This window comes from Balaenoptera physalus, assembly GCF_965194825.1.
Source record: "Balaenoptera physalus genome assembly, chromosome: 1".
NCBI lineage: Eukaryota > Metazoa > Chordata > Mammalia > Artiodactyla > Balaenopteridae > Balaenoptera > Balaenoptera physalus.
In genome coordinates this window covers 164233896-164251239 of record NC_138882.1, presented here as the reverse complement: position 1 = coordinate 164251239, position 17344 = coordinate 164233896, and positions in this window count along the sequence as shown.

The window sequence follows — 17344 nt, the reverse complement described above, 5'->3', positions numbered from 1 at the left end:
GGTCCAGGCAAAAGACAGCACAACTTTGGACCGTTGTCACATCTCTGGGCCTCCTCCATCTGTATGATGGGCTCAGTCAGCCCTTTAAGGAAGAGGGGCCCAGCATCTGCCCACTAGAGGGAAGATGTTCTTCCCTTCTTATCCTCCAAGGAAAGCTTCCTGGAGGAGGTAGCAATGAAGCTGGGCCTTTAAAAGAGGTCGTGTTTTGGAAGGTAGAAATGGATGGAGGCAGGGAGATCATTCTACAGACAGAAGTACAGAGACAGATAAACCATTTGTTAGCTTAGTAAGTCATTTTACACTCTTGGGGCTTAGTTTCCTCGTTGGTAGAATAGATATAATGTGAGATAGTATACGTATACCTTTACACAGTGCCAGGCATACAAAAGTATTTGGTAGACAGTGGATAATATAATACTGTATTATTACAACATGACATTTTCAAGGTTGCTATGAGTAGCCCAATGAGGCTAGAACGTAGGGGTGTGTGTGTGTGTGTGTGTGTGTGAGTGTGTGTGTGTGCGTGTAGTGGGGAAGGAAACTGCAAAACAGAATTTAAATCTTGCAGAGGTCCTTGAATGCCATTCTAGAGTGTGGCATTTCCCGGGAGTAATTGATCCAATAAATACTATTATTTGGAAATAATGACATTAATAGCTAACACTGCACAGTACTTCCTACACCCCAGGCAGTATTCCAAGCTCTGTAGAGTAACTGGCCAAGATCAAAAAGCTGGCAAGAGTGGATTGAGGCTTAAGTTTTTTCTTGCTCTAAATCTCATGCTGTCTAAAATAATACAGGCAGACCTTGTTTTATTGCGCTTCGCTTTCACAGATACTGTGTTTTTTACAAACTGAAGGTGTGTGGCAACCCTGTGTCAAGCAAGCCCATTGGTGCCATTTTTCCAAAAGCATTTGCTCACTTGGTGTCTCTGTGTCACGTTTTGGCAATTCTCACAATATTTCAAACTTTTTCATCATTACTGTATTTGTTATGGTGATCTGTGATCAGTGATCTTTGATGTTATGACAGCCAAAAGATTATGACATGCTGAAGGCTCAGATGATGGTCAGCATTTTTTAGCAATAAAGTACTGTTCAATTAAGGTATGTACATTGTTCTTTTATTTATTTATTTATTTTAATTTTTGGCCGTGCCACGTGGCTTGCGGGATCTCAGTTCCCCAACCAGGAATCAAACCCCGGGCCACGGCAGCGAAAGCCCGGAATCCTAACCACTAGCCCACCAGGGAACTCCTTACACTGTTCTTTTAGACATTATGCTACTGCACATTTGACTACAGTATAGTGTAAACATAACTTTTATATGCACTGGGAGACCAAAAAATTCATGTGACTGGCTTTATTGCGATATTTGCCTTATTGCAGTGCTCTGAAACCCAACCTGCAGTATCTCCAAGGTCTGCCTGTACTAATAATGATAACTAATGTGTATCGAGGCTTACACACATCATTTCATTTAATGCTCACAGCAGTCATAGAAAGTCAGTGCTATCATCCATCACTTTGCAAATGAGGGAACTGAGGCTTGGGAGGTTGAGTGACTTGTCCGCGCCTTGACCCCTGGTAGCTGGTGGGACACTGGGAGCCATGGAAATGTGCCATCCTAACTCCTTCCAGAAAGCCTGCTGTAGGGGTGTATTTGATTGACAGCTGCTGCCCCTCTGGCTCCACCATCGTGTTCACGCAGGGGCCACAGCCAATGACGAGCATGGAGGAGGTGTGAATGCCGGCCTATTCCTGCCTAGCATGAGTCTCTCCTACAGGCTATCCTCAGCTTTAGGACTCCCCATCTACCTGGCCAAGATTCTCTCAAAGCTACACTGTCGTGTGAAGATTTTCCTACCCAATCCTTCCTTCCCACTCTCCCAGTAGGTGTCAGATCTACATCATGGTCTGAAGGCTCTCCCTGCCTGCTTCTACTCCCATCTCCTTCCTTTATCTTTCATTGGCATTTTCCTGATAAATCTCTTGCACACCTAATCCCATCTTGCTGTCTGCTTCTCGAAGTACTAACACACCGACCATGTGCTACAGACTCTTAACAATCCTGCCTCTTGCGGGTGACCCCTGAGGTTGACAAAGCAGTTCACACACACTAATCCTTTCATGTCTACAAGAAGTATGTTCAGCAACCCTGTGTCTGAGCACCAGTGAACAGGAAGCTGTCATGAAATTCCGGTGGCCATAAGCAGGGAAATGGACACCCAGGAGGAATATGGATGTGTGTGCTGCCCAGGGTAGCTCTGCAGGCTGCAGCTTGGCTTCCTGACCCATAGTCTGGCTTTGACACAGAAATAAGTCCAGAGAAAAGAAGGAAGCCTCAGCAGGCTCCACTCATAGCTGGACGAAATCATCCCTCAAAAGTAGCCACCTGCCCTTGCTCTAATTCACTCACCATGCTGACTCCTCATGTGAAATCTCTGATGTTGGGAAAGAACTCACCCACCCAGAAAGGGGTGATCTTGGTGGCTAGCAGGGTTAAAGCCATGTGGATGCTGTGTACGAGAAAGAGCCCAAATTCCCTGCCTTTCTGGTAGAAATCCTCTGCATCTCTCGATATCACCTGGGAGCTTCTTAGCAATGCAGCATCTCAGGCCCCACCCCCTGCCTACTGAATGAGAATCTGCATTTTATCAAGATCCCCAATAAAGTTGCAGAAGCTCCATACTGTTGTGTCCTACCCACCACCACTCTGCTCTGCCCAGGCCCCAGGCACTTATGATATCCATACAATGCAATATTATTCAGCTAATAATAATAATAATAATAATAATAATAATAATAATAATAATAATAATAGTGTACTGGTACATGCTACAACATGAATGAACCTTGAAAACATCATGCTAAATGAAAGAGCCACAAAATACAGCATATTGTAGGATTCCATTTACATGAAATGTCCGGAAGAGGCAAATCCATACAGACAGAAAGTAAATTGGTGGTTCCTAGGGCTGGGGGTGGGAGGACGCTGGAAGGAAATGGGGAGTGACTGCTAACAGATGGGGGGTTTCATTCTGCGTTGATGAAAACGTTCTAGAATTGATTGTGATTATGGTTGTACAACTCTGTGAATACACTCAAGACAACTGAATTGCACACTTTAAGTGGGTGAATTGTATGACTTGTGAATTATAGCTCAGTGAAACTGGGATATATATAAAAGGGTCTTCCTCAAAGAACTGTTGTGAGAGCTCAGTAAAACCATGTGTGTAGAGCTTTGGTTCTGCAAGAATAGCTACCATGGAGCAGGCACAGACCCTACCTTTGAGTAGCTCGCAGTCTAGTGAAAGAAATGACACAGGCATAAGAAACCCAAAATCCAGAAATGAATGGATAATGATCTCTAAATTAGGTACAGATAACATGTTGGGCAGATCATAAGAGAGAGAAGTAACTTGATTATTCATCCATCCATCCATCCACCCATCCATCCATCCATCCATCCATCTATTCATCTATCCAGTAATTGCCTGACACCTACTATATGCTGGATATAGGGAGCAGAGATGAATAGATGAGAGGCGGTCATGCAAACATATAAGTTCCATCACAGCATGATAAATGCCTTGGAGAGGACATAGTGTAAGTCCAAGGGAGGGTGTAATTAACTAACTAAAAAGGCCAGAAAGGGTCTCTCCAAAAGGGGACAGCTGGGCCCTTCTCTTTTTTTCTGATCTAACCTACTTTTCCTTTCAAACTAAAGAACAATGTTTGCTTATTGAAACAAACCAAACTCTGAGGAAGAGAATAAAGATAAAGGCAAATTTCCCTCTCCCCAACGGAATCACTGTTTTGTGGATTTCTTTTATATTTCTCTCTGTGGTCATAGAAATGTACATCTACTTAGCACTGTGTCATGTGTGATCTGGCATGCACTCAGGTCAACCCAGGTAGATCTAACTTGTTCCTTGCCAATGAGGGTGAACCATAATTTGCTCAAACATTTTCTACCCACAGACACACATTGTTTTCAGGTTGGAGCCATGATAATATTGCCATGAACATCTTGACCTTAATTACCAGGGCCTTTAATTTGGCTGGATAGAGTCTCAAAAATGAGATTACAAGGGTCAAAGGGTACATGTATTTTAAATTTTAACAGGCCCTACCAGAGATTTCCAAAAGTTTGTTGTAATTCAGTCTCCCAAGAGAAATGTATGAAAAGGCCCAGTTCCCTGCATCTTTGCCAGCTCTGAATGTTATCAATTTTAAATATTTTCCTCAATCTAATAGGTAAAAATGGTATTTTGTTGTTGTTGTGCTGTTGGTGCTAATAGGGTGACTGTCTTTTCATATGGTTATTGGCATTTCCTTGTCTTTATTTGTGAGTTGACTGGGCCTGGGTTTGAAACAAGCAAATGGCATTTACAAAGCAAATGAGACCCTTAGCAGAGACATTCTGCGTAGAGTCTGTGCAAAGAGCCCAGAGGAGGAAATCTGTTGAGAGAATTATAAGTGGTTTAATGCTGATAACTTTGCAGGATGATGAGAATGGCAGGAAATAAAACTGGATATGTGGATAGAGGGCCAGATCTTAAAGTGTCTTCATGCCATACCCCTAGAATCCCTAGACTTTATTCCCTAGGTGGTAGAGCCACCTCTACCTGGGTGGCTGGTATGGAGTTTGAAATAGTGAGTACATTAGTGTCCTAGGGCTGCCATAACAAAGTACCACAAATCCGGTGGCTTGAAAAAACAGACATTTTTTGTCTCACAGCTCTGGAGGCTCCCTCTGAAACCTGTAGGGGAATCTATCTTTGCCTCTTCCTGGCTGCTGGTGGTACCTACAGTCTTTGGTGTTCCTTGGCTTGTAGATGCATCACTCCAAATCTGTCCTCACATGGCGTTCTCCCTCTGTTTCCATCTTCACATCATCTTCCCTCTTCTTATAAGGACACCAACTATACTGGATCAGGGGCCCACCCTATTCCAGCATGACCTCATCTTAACTAATTCCATCTGCAACGAAACTATTTCCAAACAAGATCACACACATTCTGAAATGACTGGGGGTTAGGACTTCAACATAGCTTTTTGCAGGGGATGGGGGTACTCGAATCAACGGATAAGGATGGGAAAAGGGTACTCATAAAGAGGCTATTTAATGGAGCTCAAATGAGGACAGTGAAAGCAAGGACAGACAAAAAAGGATGCATCCCAGAGAAATTTAGGAAGTAGAATCAACAGGAGCTGGTGATGGAATGTGAAGGGTGGCAGAATATGCTACTTTGGCATATTGGTTATTTTGATCTGTAGTCACCTGAAAAACAGTAAATGCAGGGAGAGGCTTTCTCTGAACTCCCCTTATCTGCCTAAAGACAGATCTTCCAGAAGGAACTGAATTGTCAAAAATCCACTCCCTGGACATTTCATCACCCAGGAAAGATTGACTCTCATCATAGGAGAAGAGACTAGACATCAACACCACACCCAGACCAACTTCATCGCAAACTGTTATATCTCCCATCTTCTAAGGGCCCCTTCACTTTCCTAGAAATCATTTTCTCTCTTCTAAATGGCCTAGATCTCCCCTCTTCTTTCTCTGTTAAGATGGTATTTAAGCCTGAACTCTAAACCACTTCAGGGAGTTACTCATTTTTCCCTGGGTGCCTCCCATGTGTACATGAGGTATACATGTTAATAGACTTGTTTGTTTTTCCCTTTTTAACTTGTCTTTTATTACAGGGGTCTCAGCCCAGAATTCGGTAGGATAGAGAGAAAATTATTTTTCTTCCCCTACAAATGTAAGGGAAGGTGAGGGAGAAAAAGACACTTCCAGACATCCAGCTTTAGGGTATTGGATAGATGGGGACTCAGTGGGGAGGGAGGATGCCCAGCAAAGAGCTAGGTGTACAAGCCCAGGTGGCGCTGCAGAAGAGAGGTTGCAGGCCAATATTTCTCACCTGGACCAATGCCATAGCTTCTTAGTTGGCTGCCTGCTCCAGTTTTTGTTGCTTTTCCAATCCACTTTTCATACAGCGGCCAGAGTAGACTTTTAAAAATCTTTTCCCCTGTATAAAACGCTTCAAGTTTTCTCATTGCTCTTAAAATAATACCAGACTCTTTGCTGTAACTTACAAAGCCCTGCACCGAGCTAATTGACACGCTTCTCCCCAATCTCATTTCACCTCATGCCTTGTTTAAGCTGCTCCAGCCACACAGCCCTTCTTTTCGTTCCTTGAACCCTTCCCATTTCAGGGCCTTTGCACATGCTCTCCCCGGGCTTGGAAGGCTCTTCCCCCAGTGCCTCCCTGCCTGGCTTATTCACGTTGTTTAGGTGCCACCCTAAATACCACCTCCCCCAAAAGGCCCTTCATGACCATCCTGTCTAAGGCAGCATGGCCACCACTTTACTCTGTCAATTTCCTTCACATCCCATATCACTGTCTGTCAGTTCTAGTAAGGCCATCTTACTAGACTATAACCTGCACCAAGTCAAGGAACCATGTCTGTCTTGTCCACCCTCGTATCCCCAATGCCTGGCACAATGTCTGGCTTGGAGTAGGTTTCCATGCATTTTGGTTGAGTGAGCGAATGGCCATATAGGATTGTGACTCATCAGCATAAGCATGATGGAGGAAGTCAGTGGAGGGGAGAAGGTAGGACGTTGAAACCCTGGGGAGCGTCCACTTTGAAGGGGCAGTGAAGGAGACTAAGGAGGATCCAGAGAGGTGAGAACAGTGATGGTGGTCTCGCTGGATGGGATTTCAAACCGTAAATCCATCCAGGGAGGCTTCCTAAGATGGTGGTGGCTGGAGGTGTTCGTTACTGAAGAAGATGAGCCAATGGAAGAAATAGAAGATCCCAGGTGGAGCGAAGAATCACGAGACAAGGTCCCCACGGCATGAGGAGGGGGTGCGGCCTGGGGCTCTGGTGTAGGGATTAGCCTGGGACAGAGAAATGGCACTCCCCTCCGTGGCCCCTCCTTAGGAGGAGAGGACAGGGTTCCTGTTCAGGCTCTTCTGGAAGCACTCCTCCCTAGTTTCCTACATACACCCCAGCTGCACTGGCCTCTTGGTCCCTTAGGACCTTTGCATTAGCTGCGACTTCTCCTGGCAGGCATCTTTCTCATTCTCCTGGTCTCAGCTCAGGTATCTCCTCCTCCAAGAGACCACCTTTGCTAGGAGGTGCCTCTGCAATTCTCTATCCTGGCGCTCTTCCTTCCCAGAATGCATGAAGGTCTAGAAGGCACCATTCATCGGGACTGTGAGCTCCGTGGGGCAGGCCCGGAGGTCTTGCGCAAGCCTGTATCTTCAGTTCCTCGCATACAGCAGGTGCCCAACACCCCCCGCCCCCCACCACTTCCCGCTCATCTAGTTGCACAAACCAGAAGGACACGGGCATCAGCCGGTGTCTCTTCGCACCCCATTGCCCCAACCACCTCCAACCAAACACCAAGCCATGGACCCTGGTCCCACCTACTAGAACCTCTAGACCTACCAACCCTCCCTTCCACTCCAGCTGGGCTCTCAGCCTGGGGCTCCTCCTCACCCCTCCCATTCTCAGCTCAGAGCTGTCTTTCTAAAGTGCAAATCCTGCCCTGCCCCGCCCCTCCCTTGCTCAACCCCTTCAGGAACTCTTCTTTGCCTTTGGAATACACTTTAAGTGCCTTAAAACTTTCCCAGAGTCTTGCCTCTGCTCTCCTCTCCTCCTGCCCCATAGCCCTGCCCTCTACCTTCCAGTATAGCTCCAGCCTTTTCGAAATCCAGCTCAGAACTCTGTCCCTTTCCTTCCTCACGTGGCTGTACTGGAAAGGGCTCCTCCCCCACCGCCTGGGGGTGCCAGGTTGTCCATCTTGCGCACCATCATACCCCTGGTATTTAGCACAAGGCGGCACAGGGCATCCTCCCTCCCCAACCCCTTCATCAAATAGCTAATGAACTGGAGGCATGGAGGGCAGTTTTGTTTTGCAGGAGAGTGGGGGAGTAATGGTTTTCCAGCAGCAGTGGGGAAGGGCCACGCCCAGTGGGGGTGGGAGGATGAGCAGACGCCCTCGGGGAGGTAGCAGCACAGGGAGTCAAGACTTCCGGTGGGTAGAAAGCTTTCGAGTGAGGCAGGCTACGGAGGGTGGGTCATGAGGATGAATGAAGCAGTGTGGCCCAGTGGTTAAGGGTGGGGTCTGAGTCATCAGGATATAGGTGAGAGAAACCCACCTTCCTGGAACCCGCTTAGTTCCTGAACATGAGCAGAGTGGTCAGTCACGGGAGCCCTTGTTGCTGGATTGGAGGCCACAGGACCTGATGAGATGCGACCCAAAAGTCCTAACTGTGATCAGCCTGAACTGGCCCAGGAAGCTGGGCTCTCATGAGTGCACTGGACACATAGTCCGGAATCCTGGGGCTGATACTGAGACGGGAGGATCACAGAAGAATCTACTTATCTGGAAAGGCCATGAATCAGCACAGGGAGATAAAAGAAAGGAGATTTTGGGTTGGGTGGAGGGTGGGGCTCGTGTGAGTGCCGGTGGGAAGGGCTGGTTCCCTCTCCCCTCAGGTCCCCATGGTTCATCCCTGGAGGCCGGCAATGGCCTCCTCATACGTCTCCTTCAGGAGCCCCTGCCATACACCCTGCCCTGGGCAGCCAGAATTCATTTTAAAGAACGTAAATGACGTGGATGGATCTAGAGACTGTCATACAGAGTGAAGTAAGTCAGAAAGAGAAAAACAAATATCGTATATTAACGCATGTATGTGGAACCTAGAAAAATGGTACAGATGAACCGGTTTGCAGGGCAGAATTTGAGACACAGATGTAGAGAACAAACGTATGGACACCAAGGGGGGAAAACCGCGGTGGGGTGGGGATGGTGGTGTGCTGAATTGGGCGATTGGGATTGACATGTATACACTGATGTGTATAAAATTGATGACTGATTAAAAAAATAATAATGTAAATGAGACCATGTCACCGGCCTCACACAGCTGAAATCCTGTTAAAGGTTTCCCATGGCTCTTAAGATAGAGTTGGTGATAAAACGGTGTTTTCCAAACTGAGGTGGGAAGGCAGAAGATGTTAGGCAGGGCATGGAGGAACATTTTTCTATTTCAACTGTGTATTAGGAAAAATATGTGGTATGACAATTCTTTGATGTCACGAATATTTGTGCTCAGGGTAGGGATACAAAGGAAGCCAATTTAAAGAAAAAAATGAAGGCAATGAGAGTACAGTTGGAGACCCATGACGGGGGTGCTTGATCTCAAGGCCCCTCTTCAATCTCATCAGGTCCTCTTGCTCCTCCCTCCCTGGCTCTAGCTGTACCGCCCTGCAGGTCCTTGAAGATGTCACCCCCTCATCTGCCAGGAATGTTCTGAAATGTCCTCCCCAGCCTCAGCCCCGCACCACTGCCCCCACCTTTTGCTAAGATAACTCCACTCATCCTCCAGATCTCCACTCCAGTGTCACTCTCTCGTGGGGGGGCATCTCGTGGTCAGGCCCACCTCCTTGTCCTTCATAGCGTTTCCAAACTGCCATTTGTGACGATCTATTTTGTGTCTGGGATTAAACCGGAGGCCCCCCGCCAGAAGGTAAGCTTCTTGAAGCTGGATGTGTCTGGCTCACCACTGTAAGCCCAGCACCTAACACAACGCCAGGCTCATACTAAGCACCCATCTGAATGAATGAATGCACGAGAGAATGAATGAACCCAGTGACCTAGAGGCTCCTGCATGCTAACACCGCCCAGCTGGGGCTGCCTCTGTGGAGTTAGGCATTGCCCCTCACCAGTCTTTGAACAAGGGACTCCACATTCCCATTGTGCACCGGGCCTCACAGATGAGCTGGTCCTGAGCAGAGGGTGGAGGAGATTGGGAAGTGGGGACATGGGGGATGGGATGGGGGGACGTGGGGACTCCTTCCAGAAGCATGGCTAAGAAGGAAGGAGAGATGTGGTTTCAGCCTCCCTCTCTCCCTCCCTGGTCCTGGCTCTGCCACCAGGGAGAGGTCTTGGAGAGCAGATCTGAGCCCTCTTCCCGGGGGGCTCAGGAGAGACATTTGGGAGGGTCGGGGGCTTCTGAGCCAGGCTTCCGTGGGCCTCCAGCCACTCCTCCCTGGGCCTGGGCTGGGCCTCTTCCTCTGGGCCTCTCCCCACCCCCCAGTGCTTGCCCCCACGGCCCCCAGATGCCAGACCTTTGCTGCAGGAGGGTTTAGGTCCAGAATATGTCTTTCAGTTTAAAGCATTTAAGAATATTCCAGAAAATCCCAGAGAATAATATTCCAAACACCCATGTGCTCATCGCCCAGTGTAAAAAACTATTAACATTTTTGCTTCAGATAGACTTTTTTATGTAAAATAAATAGAACATCGCAGATAAAGCTGAAGGTCACTCCGTTCCTCTCCCCAGTCCAATTCCTCTCCCTCCCTTTCATTCCTAGGCACAGTTGTTATTATTAATCTGATGTGTTTCCTTCTAATCTATTTCTGGCACAAAACAGAATGTGCAGTTTAGAGTAGCACTGTTCGCAATAGCCCCAAAGTGGAAACAACGTAAATATCCATGAGCTGATGAACAAATAAACAAATGTGGTATGTCTGTATAATGGAATAAGCAATAAAAAGAAACACAGTGCTACCATGCTAACACGGACCAGCCTTGAAAACATTATCAGTGAAAGAAGCCAGACACCAAAGGCCAAATATTGTGTGAGTCCATATCTACAGGCAAATCCATAGACACAGAAAAGAGATGAATGATTGCCGGAGGCTGGCTGGGAAGGAAGGAGGAGTGACAAGTGACTTCTTAGTGGGTACGGAGCTTCTTTTTGGGGTGATAAAAATGTACTGGAATTAGATGGTGGCAATGGTTGCATAACTCTGCAAATAGAATAAAACCCACTGAATGTTCACTTTAAAATGGTTAAAATGGTGAATTTTGTTATGTGAATTTTATCTCAATAATAAGAAAAATGGAATGTGACTTTCAAATATTTTCCTAAGTGCTTTCACACTGCAGATACATTTCTGCACCTTGTTTACTCTCTCAGCATGATATTGATACGTGTAAATCTGGCTCATTTATTTTAACTGCTCAATTATCTTTTATTGGAGGAATATGCCATAGTTTATTTTTCTACTAGTGGGCATTATCAGTGATACAGTTTTCCTGTCAGCAGTGCTCCCATGAATGGCCTTGACAGTCTCTTGGGGCACATTTGGGGAAAATTTCTCTAGGGTATACAATTGCTGGGTTGTAGGGAATACAACTTTTCACAATATTGTCAGTGGTATCAATTACACTCTCATAGGCAGCTTGTGAGTTTCCACAGGTTCTTACCACTGACACTTGTTATTATCTGACTTTGATTTTTACCTATCTGATGGTTGTGCCATTTTAATTTGCAATGGTGTTTCCTTTATTTCTAGTTATATTTTCTTTTGTTTCCCTTCCCTCCTTTCTTCTCTTCATTCCTTCTTTCCTTTCCTTTTTGGTGTTTTCTTGACTGTTCTTGGATCTTTACACTTCCATATGGATTTGGAATCACTTTGTCTAGTTCCATGAAAAACCTTGTTGGATTTTTGATTGGAATAGTTCTGAGATCATAGATTTACTTGCAGGTTACCTGGCATCATTACTATATGAGTATTCCCATCCATTAACAAATAATATATTTCCACTTTTATAGATCTTCCTTTACTTTTAAAAATAGATTATTTATTTATTTATTTTATTTTTGGCTGCGTTGGGTCTTCGTTGCTGCGTGCTTGCTTTCTCTAGTTGCAGCAAGCAGGGGCTACTCTTCGTTGTGGTGTGCGGGCTTCTCTTTGCGATGGCTTTTCTTGTTGCAGATACAGGCTCTAAGCACGCGGGCTCAGTAGTTGCGGCTTGTGGGCTCTAGAGCGCAGGCTCAGTAGTTGCGGCATGTGGGCTCAGTAGTTGTGGCTCACAGGCTCTAGAGCACAGGCTCAGTAGTTGTGCCGCACAGGCTTCGTTGCTCCGCGGCATGTGGGATCTTCCCGGAGCAGGGCTTGAAGCCGTGCCCCCTGCATTGGCAGGAGGATTCTTAACCAGTGTGCCACCAGAGAAGTCCAAAAATAGACTTTATTTTTAAAACCAATTTTAGGTTCACTGCAAAATTGAGTGGAAAGTGCAGAGGGCTGTCATAGGCTCCTTTCCCCCTAGATGCACAGCTTCCTCCAGTGCCAACATCCTGCATGTCTGCACACCCCACACCAGAGTGGTACATTTGTTACAATCGATGGACCTGCCCTGACACGTCATTATCATCCAAAATCGTTTACATTAGGGTTCACTCTTGGTCTTGTACGGTTTATAGACTTTGACAAATGTATTAATGGCATGTATCCACCATGATAGTATCCTATAGAATAGTTCCACTGCCCTAAAAATCCTCTGTGCTCTGCCTTTCCCTATACCCTCCTCCCTGCAAACCCTTACAACCACTGGTCTTTCACCGTCTTCATAGTTTTACCTCTTCCAGAGCATCATATAGTTGGAATCATGCAGTATGTAGCCAAATTAACTTTTTTCACTTAGTAATACTATGCATTTAAGTTTTCTCCATGTCTTTTCAAGGCTCGACAGCTCATTTCTTTTTAGAGCTAAATAATATTCCATTGTCTCGATGTACTACAGTTTACCCATTCACCTACTGAAGGACATCTTGGTCATTTCCAAGTTTTGGCAATTATGAAAAAAGCTACTATAAACACCTGGGTGCAGGTTTTTGTATGGACGTCTTTTCAACTCACGTGGGTAAATACCAAGGAGCACAATTGTTAAATCGTATGGTAAGAGTACATTTGGGGGCTTCCCTGGTGGCGCAGTGGTTAAGAATCCACCTGCCAATGCAGGGGACATGGGTTTGAGCCCTAGTCTGGGAAGATCCCACATGCCACGGAACAACTAAGTCCGTGCGCCACAACTACTGAGCCTGCGCTCTAGAGCCCACGCTCTGCAACAAGAGAAGCCACCGCAATGAGAAGCCAGTGCACCGCAGCAAAGAGTAGCCCCCGCTCGCCTCAACTAGAGAAAAGCCTGGGTGCAGCAACAAAGACCCAGTGCAGCCAAAAATAAAATAAATAAATTTAAAAAAAAAAGAGTATGTTTGGTTTGTATTCCTTTACATTTAAAAAATGTTTTACAGTTTCCCGACAAAACATCTAGAAATCTTTTGTATATATATTCCTAGGTCCCTTAAAATTTTTGTTGCTATTGGAACAATAGCTTTTGATTACATTTTGATTATACTTTCTTGTTTCCTGTTGCTAATCCAGTAAGCATTCAATAAGAATGTCACTGATTTATGTAGGATGCTCTAGTATTCAGCAATCCTGTTAAATAGTCTTATTAGTTCTAATACTTTGCAGGTAGATTCCTTTATTTACTGGGAAGAAAATAAATCATATGCATATAAGGATGGTGTAATTCTTCCTTTCTATTTTCTAAACCTCTTTTTTTTTTCTTTTATTACATTAGCTAGAAGTGCCAGTAAAGTTGAGACTAGAGAGCATTCTTACCTTATTTTCGATTTTAATGCTAGAATTCTAGAGTTTCACTCTTAGGTATGATGTCTAGGCATTTGGTAAATATCCTTATCAGGTTGACGTATTACCATGCTAATCCTAATTTGCTAAAACTAAAAAAAATATGAGTGTTTAATTTCATCAAATGACTTTTACACATTTATTAAAGTGATCATATGCTTTTTATCTCTTAATATATTAAGGTTCAGAATACAGGAGTTGTTACCTGGTGTTAAACTATCCTTGCATTTTTGGCTAAACTCTACTATATATTTCTGCGTTTTTATATACATTTTAAAATTTTTATTTATTTATTTGGCTGTGCCGGCTCTTAGTTGCGGCACACAGGATTTTTAATTGCGGAATGTGGGATCTAGTTCCCTGACCAGGGATTGAACCCAGGCCCCCTACACTGGGAGCACAGAGTCTTAACCACTGGACCACCAGGGAATTCACTGTTTTTATATTTCTATACAATACGGATTCTGTTTTCTGTTTTATTATATAGGATGTTTGCATCTATAATTACAATTAGGCTTGCTCTATAATGTTCTTACCTCTAGCTGCCCTTGCCTGGGTCTGATGTCAAGGTCATACTAATACTAGAAAATGAGTTAGGTAGCTTTCCCTTCTTTCCATCTCCTAAAACAGTTTGTATAAAATAGTCAGGGTTCTCCAGAGAAATAGAAACAGAACCAATAGGATGTATGTGAGTGTGTGTGTATCTATATCTACGTCTATATCTCTATCTATCTATCTATCTATCTATCTATCTATCTGTAGGGAAAGAGAGAAAGAGAGATTTATTATTAGGAATTGGCTCATGTGATTATGGAGGCTGAGAAGTCCTAAGACCTGCAGTTGGCTGGCAGGAGACCCAGGAGTGCTGCTGGGGTAGTTCTACTCTGAGACTGAAGGCCTGAGAACCAGAACAACCAAGAGTATAAGTTCCAGTCCAAAAGCCAGCAGGCTCGAGACCCAGAAAGATCTGATGTTTTAGTTTGAGTCTGGATGCTGAAAAATGCCTATGTCCCAGCCCAACTGTCAGGCAGGCCAAGTTTCTCCTTACTCAGACTTTTTGCTCTAGTCAGGCCTTCAACTGATTGGATCAGGCCCACCCACATTATGCAGAGCAATCTGCTGACTCGGTCTACCAACTCAAATGTTAATGTCACCCAAAAATTCATAGACACACCCAGAATAATGTTTGACCAAATGTCTGGGTATCCTGTAGCCCAGTCAAGTAAACACATAAAAGTAACTGTCACATAAGGAGAATGTGTTCTTGGCAGGTGTGGAAAACTCAACTGTGAAACCTACTTAACCTGTCATCATTTTTGTGTGTGTTTGTTTGGGCAGGGAGGTTGGGTAACTTATTTTTCATGAGGATCATTTCCCTGCAGCCATTCTGCCCTTCAGGGACCCACCTGGGCTAGTCCTTCCTGTTTCCCTTTGAGGAGGCCTTATCCTCATTTAGCCCCTGAAGACTAATAGGATCCAGGAGACTAAAGGAACCAAGAATCCTGAACTATTTTATTTACAGAAACTATTGGCTTTGGGGCTACACCATTTAGGGATTCCGTATTTCACATAGCAGGTATGAGTTATTTTAACCGACCACTAGAGGGCAGTAATTGACCAAAAACAGGTACTCTACACTGGATGAAACAGCTAACACTTGGTAGATAAAAAGGTAGATTTTCCCCTTTTGGCCCATAAGGACCCCGGGATTTAGAGACGCTAAGAAACCTATCCAAATCTTGTATTCTAGTACATAGAAAATCTAGAATTTTACCCTACTTCTGTCTAATTCTAAACTTCATTGTTTCTGGTGCAGGTACAATAAATAATTACTCTTCTTTCATTCATTTTTTTCATTCATGCATTCATTTATTCATTCATGCATTTGAGACCAATATAGCAGAGTGGCTAAGAATTTAATACCTGGAGTCAGCCATCTGGATTAAAATTCTGGCCCCATCACATACTAGCAAGCACCATAAGAGCTCTGTGCTTCAGTTTCCTTGTCTGTCTTTGGGGATATTAGGATTCACCTCGTGAAACTATTGCAAAAGTGAAATGAGGGGGTTCCCTGGTGGCACAGTGGTTGAGAGTCTGCCTGCCAATGCAGGGGACACGGGTTCGAGCCCTGGTCTGGGAAGATCCCACATGCCACGGAGCAACTGGGCCCGTGAGCCACAATTACTGAGCCTGCGCGTCTGGAGCCTGTGCTCCGCAACAAGAGAGGCCGCGATAGTGAGAGGCCCGCGCACCGCGATGAAGAGTGGCCCCCGCTCGCCGCAGCTAGAGAAAGCCCTCGCACAGAAACGAAGACCCAACACAGCCAAAAATAAATAAATAAATAAATAAATAAATTTTTAAAAAAAAAAGTGAAATGAGATGATACATGAAAAGTATTTTTGGAACAGCGGCTGGCACTTAGTAAGTACTTAATGCATTTCAGTTACTGTTATTATTTACTCAACCAATATTTATTAAGTGGTTTCTGTGTTCTAATACCACCACCATTGTAGGTTACCAGGGTTGGAGCAACCCCTCCCCCACACACACACACCTCCCTCCCTGCCTCCTGCAGCTTACATTCTATGGAGGGAAATCGACAACTAATACAATAAGAAAAAGTTTGTATTTGTCTTAGTATAAGTAATGAGGATGGCCAAAACTAGAGCATGGAAGGGAGACAGGGAGAGCTGGGACTGGAGGAGGACTTGCAGTTTAAAACGGGGCTGTCAGGGACTTCCCTGGCGGTCCAGTGGTTAAGACTTTGCCTTCCAATGCAGGGGGTGCAGGTTTGATCCCTGGTGGGGAGCTAAGATTCCACATGCCTTGGGGCCAAAAAACCAAAACATAAAACAGAAGCAATATTGTAACAAACTCAATAAAGACTTTCCCCATCAAAATAAAAATCTTTAAAAAGAAATAAAATAAAATGGGGGCTGTCAGGGAAGCCTTCTTTGAAGTGACATCCAGCAAAAACCAGAGGAGGAGAGGAAGCCACCTTCTGGATATCTAGGAGCCATGTGGATGTCTGGAAGTCAAGCATTTGGGCAGAGAGAAGAGTAAGGGTAAAGGCCCAGAGATGGGATGATGCCTGCCTTCAAGGAATGGCAAAGAGGCCAGGGTAGCAGAAGACGGTGGGCAATGGGGCGAATACTATGAAATGGGGCCAGAGGTGAGATGTGGAAATAGGTAGACAGCCGTGGGGGGCCTTGTAGCCTGGGGAGGGCTTTGGCCTTTATGTGAGCTGATAAGTCATTGGAAGGTTCTGAGCAAATGGGTGACCTCATCTGACTTCTGTATTCCAAGCCCCCTGCGGCTGCTGTGAGGAGAATGGACTGCAGGGCAGGGTGAGGCAGGGAGCCCAGGGAGGAGGCCGCTGATGGAATCCGGAGGGGAGATGCAGACGTGCTGAGGGCTTGGACTGGAGGATAAAGGTGCCGACAGCGAGAAGTGGCCAGATTCTGAAGCTATTTTGAAGACACAGCTGATAGTATTTGCTGACAGACCCGATGTGGGCTGTGAGAGAAAGAGGTGTCAAAGACAACTCCAGGGCTTTTAGCCTGAGCAGCTTGCAGGACAGAGCTGTCATTTCCTGAGACCTTGAGGATCCGGGGAGGAGAGTGTCAGGGAGGGGAGCGGGACGGGAATCAGGAGTTTGCTTTTGGACCTGTTAGTTTTGGATGCCTCTGAGACATTTGGCTCTTGGGTTTCCGGATCTGGACTTCAGCGGTCTGGGCTGGAGATGTAACTCTGGCAGCTTTGAGCCGACCTTATCCATGACCACACAGGGAGGCCGCGGAGCTCTGCCCAGGGCCAG